The sequence below is a fragment of the Mustela nigripes genome, chromosome 6 (genome assembly GCF_022355385.1).
Source record: "Mustela nigripes isolate SB6536 chromosome 6, MUSNIG.SB6536, whole genome shotgun sequence".
NCBI lineage: Eukaryota > Metazoa > Chordata > Mammalia > Carnivora > Mustelidae > Mustela > Mustela nigripes.
The window spans coordinates 2,879,591-2,886,509 of NC_081562.1; the positions used below are offsets into that span (position 1 = coordinate 2,879,591).

General features: G+C 59.0%; 1 long non-coding RNA gene across 1 annotated transcript in view; it reads right to left on the reverse strand.

Moving 5' to 3' along the window:
- Positions 1-6,251: 6,251 nt before the first annotated feature.
- Positions 6,252-6,919, reverse strand: part of LOC132020427 (uncharacterized) — a 1,330-nt gene continuing 662 nt past the window's right edge. Inside the window, exons 2-3 of the long non-coding RNA XR_009404957.1 lie at positions 6,622-6,665; positions 6,252-6,530 (exon numbers count right to left, since the gene is read on the reverse strand). This is a non-coding gene — a long non-coding RNA (uncharacterized LOC132020427). The remainder of the gene's footprint in view (positions 6,531-6,621; positions 6,666-6,919) is intronic.

A 6,919-nucleotide genomic window follows, 5' to 3' on the forward strand; every position in this document is an offset into this window, starting at 1 on the left:
GGCGGGGGGTGGCTGCGGCGGGGGGTGGCTGCGGCGGGGGGTGGCTGCGGCGGGGGGTGGCTGCGGCCGGGGCGGCTGGGCTCGGGGTCTCGGCGGCTGACGGGGGCCCACGCCCGGCTCCGTGCTCCGCTGCTCGGCGAGGCGGCGGGAGGGGCGCCCGGGGCCGTGCAGGGGGCGGCGGGGCGGAGCCCGGGGGCGCGCGGAGCCCGTGAGGGCGGAGGGGTCCGCGCCGGGGCGGCGGCGGCGGCGGCCCGGTCGGTCGGTGGGTCGGTCGGCCTCGGCCTGGGCTCGGGACCGCGGAGCCGGCGTCGGGCCCGCGCGGGGCGCCCTGCTCGGCCGGGGCCTGCTTCGCCGCCGCCGCCCGCCGCCCGCCGGGGCCCCCGCGCCGGGGCCCGCTCGCGCGCGCTCCGAATCCCAGGAACGCAGACGGCTGCGGGGCGCCGGGGCACGGCCCAGGCCTCTGCCTCCGGCCCGGGTCCGGATCGCAGGGTCCCGGGGTCGAGCCCCGCGTCGGGCCCCTGCCCAGCGGGAGTCGGGCCCCCCGCCCGCCCCTCGGCCTGCCTGGGGTCTGGTCAGTAAATAGGATGGTTTGAAAGAGGGCGACGCCGTCCGCGCTGGTGGCGGCCGGCGCGGTGCTGGGTGCGCTGGGCTCACACGCCCGCCGAGGTCACTGCCACGTTCGTTTGCTGCGACTGGACACGGCGCCGGAGGACGGGGGTGACCCGCGCCGCGCGCACTGATTTCTCTGGGTCGCAGACCGGGGTCCGAGCGCCGCGGCCGGCCGGGGTCAGGGCCGCCTGCAGTTCCGCTCGTGGGAGCCCCTTGGCCCACGGCCGCCGGTTCTCCCGCGGAACAAATCGGATTCCGTCTGCTTTCCGACGCCTCCTGACGTCGCTCCTGCCGGCTGCGAGCTTCGGCGCCAGGAGCTCTACAGGCCGGCCGCGGCCCCATGCCGGCCGCCCCAGAGCCTGCCCCTCCTGGAACAGCGGAATGGCGCTCACCTCTGGGACACCAGGTCTGTGCCCTTCGCACAGCGCCTCGCATCCACCCTGCAACACGGACGCCGCGGCAGTAGCCTGGGAGACCGTGCGGGGCGCGGCCCAGGTCTCCCGCCTCTGAGTGTTGGGTGGATGAATGACAACCGTGGGAACTCTCCGGGCAGCCCCTTTTGTCTCCATAAAAACCAGGAATCTTCCTGGGGTGATGTCAATGGGTCCTTGGTGATCCCCCAACTGACACACACTCGGTAGGCCCTCAGGGCTCCTTTGCTGCATGGCCTGATGAATTCTTCCAGGATCCTGTCCTCACATGACCTCGGGGATCACCAGAGATCTTCCGATGAAGTGTCGGTGGATCCTCAGGGACTCGCTGACGCGGCTCAGGCAGTCTCCTGGGATTCTCTTCTCCTGAAGCTCAGAAAGGCCCCAGGGATCTCTTCCCAATGTATAGCCCCGAGTCCTCAGAAATCCTCCTCAGAGACTGGCTCCGAACAGACTCCTGGGTCCCCTATGGACGTCACAGGGGAGCTAAGGAGTTCTCCGCAGCACTTCTGGCTCGTTCCAAGAATCAGTGAGGTGACAGCAGGACAAAGATGATAGAAGTAGAGTTCACAGAGAAAAAATGGACATAGTCCGCGACCGGCTGGATGCAATTATAGCATCTTAGATCGGTTGTCCCTATGGCTTGAGGATGCTTTCCTGCCTCGTGTCTCCTGGGGGAAGGAGCAAGACTGACACCAAAACTGATGGTTTTCAGTGGGCTTCAGGACCCACTGAACAAAGGGTTAGTAGTGCCAGTGACGGAAGCAGGAGAGCAAGGGGTCAGCCTGTTTGCAGCCTCCATTTATAATGGGTTTAGGATGAATTGCGCCGAGGTCACAGATGTAAGGCTTCAGCCAAGCATGAAGTTAGAGGACAGATTCGTCTCCAGATAAGGGATGGGAGGACCCGCCAGGGCAAAGTCACAGGAATATGTCCGCATCGTGAGCAACATAAAGCAGAAAGCCAAGAGGAGACCATCCCAGAAATGGATTTTGGCCAGGGGGCATGGTAGGGTTAGGATGTGAACAAAGCATTTAGTAGAGGTCCAGGTGTAGAGACCAAAGCATAGCAGATCTAGAGTCTAGGAATGGGATGTCTGCAGGCATTAAGCAGGAAAGATGCAAGAACCAGAATGACTGACTCGGAGCCTTTGGTATTCATGTGTGCAACACGTAATTTTTAAAGATGTATTTTTTTATTTGAGAGAGTGCATGGGGGATGGAGGCAGGTGGCGGGGGTGGGAGGGAGAAGCAGGCTCCTGGCTGAGTGCAGAGCCCAACACAGGGCTCAAACCCGTGACCAGAGATCATGACCTGAACCAAAGAGTCAGAAGCTCAACAGACCGAATCACCCAGGCACCCCTTGCAAAAAATAATTACTGAAAATTTATTCATTTGAGAAAGAGAAAGACCATGAGACTGGGAGAGGAGGAGAAGGAGAAGCCCCACTGAGCTAGGCACCCAACACAGGGCTCAATCCCAGGACCCCAGGATCATGACCTGAGCCAAAGGCAAATGCTTAACTGCCTGAGCCCCCAGGTGCCCCAACAAATAATCTTTGAGCAGCAAATACAAGAAGCTTACTTTCACTAAGATTTAAGCTAATGAAAATTAAATGCAAGAAATGCCGTTTCACACGTAACAGATGGGCTAAAACTTAAAAAATCTGTCAATGCCAAAATTGACAAGGATGTGGATTTGTGAGCAGTGCAGAATGAACTGATTCACTGCTGGTGGGAGTACAAGTTGATTTAGTGATTCTCAACAGCCATCTAGCCATCTCTAGTAGTTAAGAATGCATATACTCTACAGCCCAGCAATTCTACTCTTGGTGTGTACCTTAGAATAACTTGCCCAAGTGTGCAAAGACAGGAACATTAACAGCAACATGCTGCTACAGCCGGCAAGGGAGGGTTATAAAGTCATCTATGAGAGAATTGACAAAATGATACATATTTATGCTATAGGAGGCTGTATGGTAACGAAATGAATAAATTAGTTCCATGTATCAACACAAATCAATGTCACAATATTAAGTGAAAAAAAAAAGTTGAGTATGAATACGTGTGCTATTTAATTCCATTTTTTAGAGTTAAAAAAATGCTAAACACTAAATTCAGGAGAGGGGTCGCCTCTGGTGGGACTTTGATCAGTAAGTAAGGAATTCAAGAGGCTTCAGTTTTATTGTTATGCTTTATTTCTGGTGGCAGAGGGAGTACATGCCACTATTGTTATATTACTTATGGTTTCTCCCATGTATATAATGTGTGACAGCCCATGACTAGTACAGAGCTCTTACTGCTGTGTCTGTGACCACACTCTTGGAAAAGGATGAGACACTGAATGAGCAGTGTTCACTAAGAGGCATGGAGGGGTTGGGGCGATCGATAAGATCTGTGACTGTAGTTTAAGGCAAGTGGGGGTGATAGAACAAAATGCAAGGAGTGGTTCCGGGGAGAGGGAGCATTGCCGCTGCAGCAGGCAGACAAAAGTTTAGAGTGCTGGGTAACAGGTGAGTCTTTGCCACAGCTGCAAGTGATGTAGGTCGGGTTCCCCCAAGAGACAGATGCTTGCATGTGGGTGGCTTCCTAGGGATGAGAGGTTGAACGGTAAGGGGCCCCGGGCCCTGCAGAGATATCCTGAATTGGGACCAGAGTGTGGGGCCTTTGCACTGTGCACAAACCAGTCATTGCAGGGCTGCCCCTTGGCGGCGGGGGGCAGGGGAGCATGCAGCTGTGGGCAGCTCCATGAGGGACTTCTCTGAGCCATCAGCAGCCAGCACTCCCGGCCACAGAGGAAATGAAAGCCTCCGTCCTCGGGGTGAACCTGGACAGCACACCGTAGTGGTGACTGCAGTCCACCTTGGCACCACTCAGACCCCCGAGTGTCACAGGGGTCACCATTGGAAGAGCATCTCCAGGTTGCTGCCTGCTTCCTTTTGTGGAAACTTACAAGAGGAGGGTTGACATAATCTTGGAGCCACATCGGTCAATCACTCTGTGCCCCGCCCACTTCCTATTCCTCTGCCCATACCCACTGCAGACTCCCTCTGCAGAGGGAATCTCTTGCAGATTCTGGACGAGCTACCTGGTGGGGTGACCCAGACTGTCGTCCTAGAGGCTTCGGACCCTCGATCCTCACACCCCTTTCAGCCCACAGCTGCCGTACTTGTCCACATGCCATCAAAATTGGGCAGAAAGGCCAGTTCGTGTAGGTGCCAGACATGTTCTCCCCTGGCCCCACTGGGCAGTAGCGCCCCTACCTCCCCTGGTGGCCGCAGAGAGACCTCTTTCTTCACCTGGCTAGTCTGCTGGCCCGAGGAGCCGTGACTCGACATTGAATCAGACTCTTACCACATCCTTTTCTGGCAGCATTCCCCCTCTGGGGCTCGGGACCTCTAGAAGAGGACGCAATTGTGAGAATGGCAAACAAAAGCGGATCCGGTCCTGCGTCCCTCCCCCTACTTCCCACACCCATGTCTTTACTTAAAGGGGTCACGGGCACATAGAGCGCCCTGATTCAGGGACTATCAACTCTGAGCTGAAAGGAAGTGTCATTGCTCTGTCTGGCAGCAGCTTCTGGGCAATGCAATGTATGTGGGAGGGCCCACGTGTCCCCCTGCCACAGGCTCACCACTACCACCTCCTTTGCTGTAAGTGGGGCCCCTGGACCAACACGAGTTTGCACAGAGCCTGGAGGCTGGATCAGACTCCCTGAAACCCACACACAGGGCACATGTCCGTGAATCACTGGGTCCTACTGCCTCCACGCACATCCCCCGTGACTAGCCTATGCACAGGGGATGCCAGCGAGTGTAATCTGGCCGGGTGTCCGCTCCCAGCTGGGACTGTTGGGTTCTGCTACTGAAGAATGGCGGGCGGGGTATCGGTGGACAACAGCAGTGTGTCCCAGCCTCACAGGGTGTGCCATCAGCTCCCACCTCTGAAACCAGTGAGGAAAGACGGGCAGTGTCAGCCTCCACCGCAGGGATGTGGACGTGTGGAATCCGCTGCTGCCAGGGTGAGGCTTGGGAGCACTGAGTCGTGTCCCTCCCCACCTGTTTCATGGCTCAGGCTGTGTCCTCTGTCTCCCTTCTCTCCAACTCACCAGCGCGCCCCAAGGTCAAAGGCCTAGCTTGGATGATGCCTTCAATGGGGAATAACAGGGCGTTGGACTAGAGCGCTTTAAATCCACAAAAAGGCCAGAGGCAGGCAGCTGGTGGGATGTTCTGTTGGCTGAGTCACTCGGTGCTGTAGGGGACTCTGAGGTGCGCACTCCCCCAGCACCCAGGTACCCAGTCCCCACCGCAGGGAGGGCTGGTGCTGCCCATGCCCAGCCCGGGCTCTCTGGGAACCATCTGTCCTGCGTCCAAGGGGGCTGCCTCACCGCCAGGCCAGCCCGGGCCCTGTAACTGGCCGGTGTGGGGAGACAAGGACCTAGCCCCCTGTTCTCACCTCATGCCACCCCGGAAGGGCTGTCCCAGCTCTGGGCTCCCCAGGCGGGACGGATCGGACAAGGTTATCGTGCCGCGTGGCGTCCAACCTCCGCTCGTCGCATCCTGCCCCGAGTCCCTCACTCGCTCACAGGCACGGCTCCCAAGGGCACCCTTGGGATAGCCGTGTGTGTGCTAGTCAGGGCTTCCTGGGGAAACAGAAGCAAGGCGGGGCGTGGATATGGAAATATGTTATAAGGAATCGGTTCCCGCGGATACGGAGGCTGAGAAGTCCCACCACCCAGTGCCTGCAAGCCAGAAGGAGGGAGAGCCGGCCGGGGAAGGTGAGCTTAATCCCAGCCCAAGCCGCCAGGCAGGAACAGGACAAGTTCCTCCTCCTCCCCCTCCCTCCCTCCGTCCCCGTCCCCGTATTCAGGCCTGAGGCCCACGCGTGCTGGGGAGGGCCGGCCACTTTCCCCTTTTTCTCCGAGTCTGCCAGTTCGAACTCAAATTTCACCCGGGAACACAATGCAGATACACCCGGACGGAGTTACTCCTGGCACACCATGGCCAGTCTGTCAAGCTGACACATGAAATTACCCAAGAAACCTCCTCCAGGGGCCTTTCCTCAAATCCACTGGCTCAGACGAGACTAATACAACCGAGCTCAGGCTTGCGGCCTCACGGTCACAAGATGGTGTCCCAGCTCCTCTGCCACGTGCTCACGCCAGTGTCCCAGCTAGACGGGGAGGGAAGGAGGCCCAAGGAGAAAAAGAAAAAACGACCTCTCCCCCCAAGTCCTGTTTTATCCAGGAAGGGCAGCCCGCAGGCAGTTCCTTAGGAGGCGGGACTGAGTCCGGCCCTGAAGGAGAGACCGGTCACCAGGGAGAAGCGGCCGCTGGCTTGGACTCACTAGAACTTCCCCTCGGGGCGGAGGATAGGTCACTTCCCATCGGAGCAAAAGGTCTCAGCTAGGAATTCAGGCTGCTGTTTGCAGGGAGGCGGCCGATCGGCGGGTGGGAGACGCCAGAGGCACCGGGAAGGCTCCCAGGGCGTCACCTAGAACTCAGAAAACAGAGCCTCCACTCCTGACTCCCAGTCCCACGCCCACGGCTCCCCACCGCCGCCCACACCCCTGCAGCACACCTACCTTGGCCACCCCAGACACCAGGGGGAAAAGGCCCCCAGCTGCCTCTGTGGGAGCAGAGACAGGAGACAGGAGCCAAATGAGACCACTGACCGGAAGAAGGAAGGGGGAAGTGCCCAGCCCACCGAGTCCTCACACAGCACCCTATCCCACCACCCCGGGCTTCTCTGTCCTTCGCCTTCACAGACAGCTGGAGGCAGCCCCCCCCACCCCACCCCAGCTGGAGCAGCCCCCCCACCCCACCCCAGCTGGAGGCAGCCCCCCCACCCCACCCCAGCTGGAGGCAGCCCCCCCACCCCAC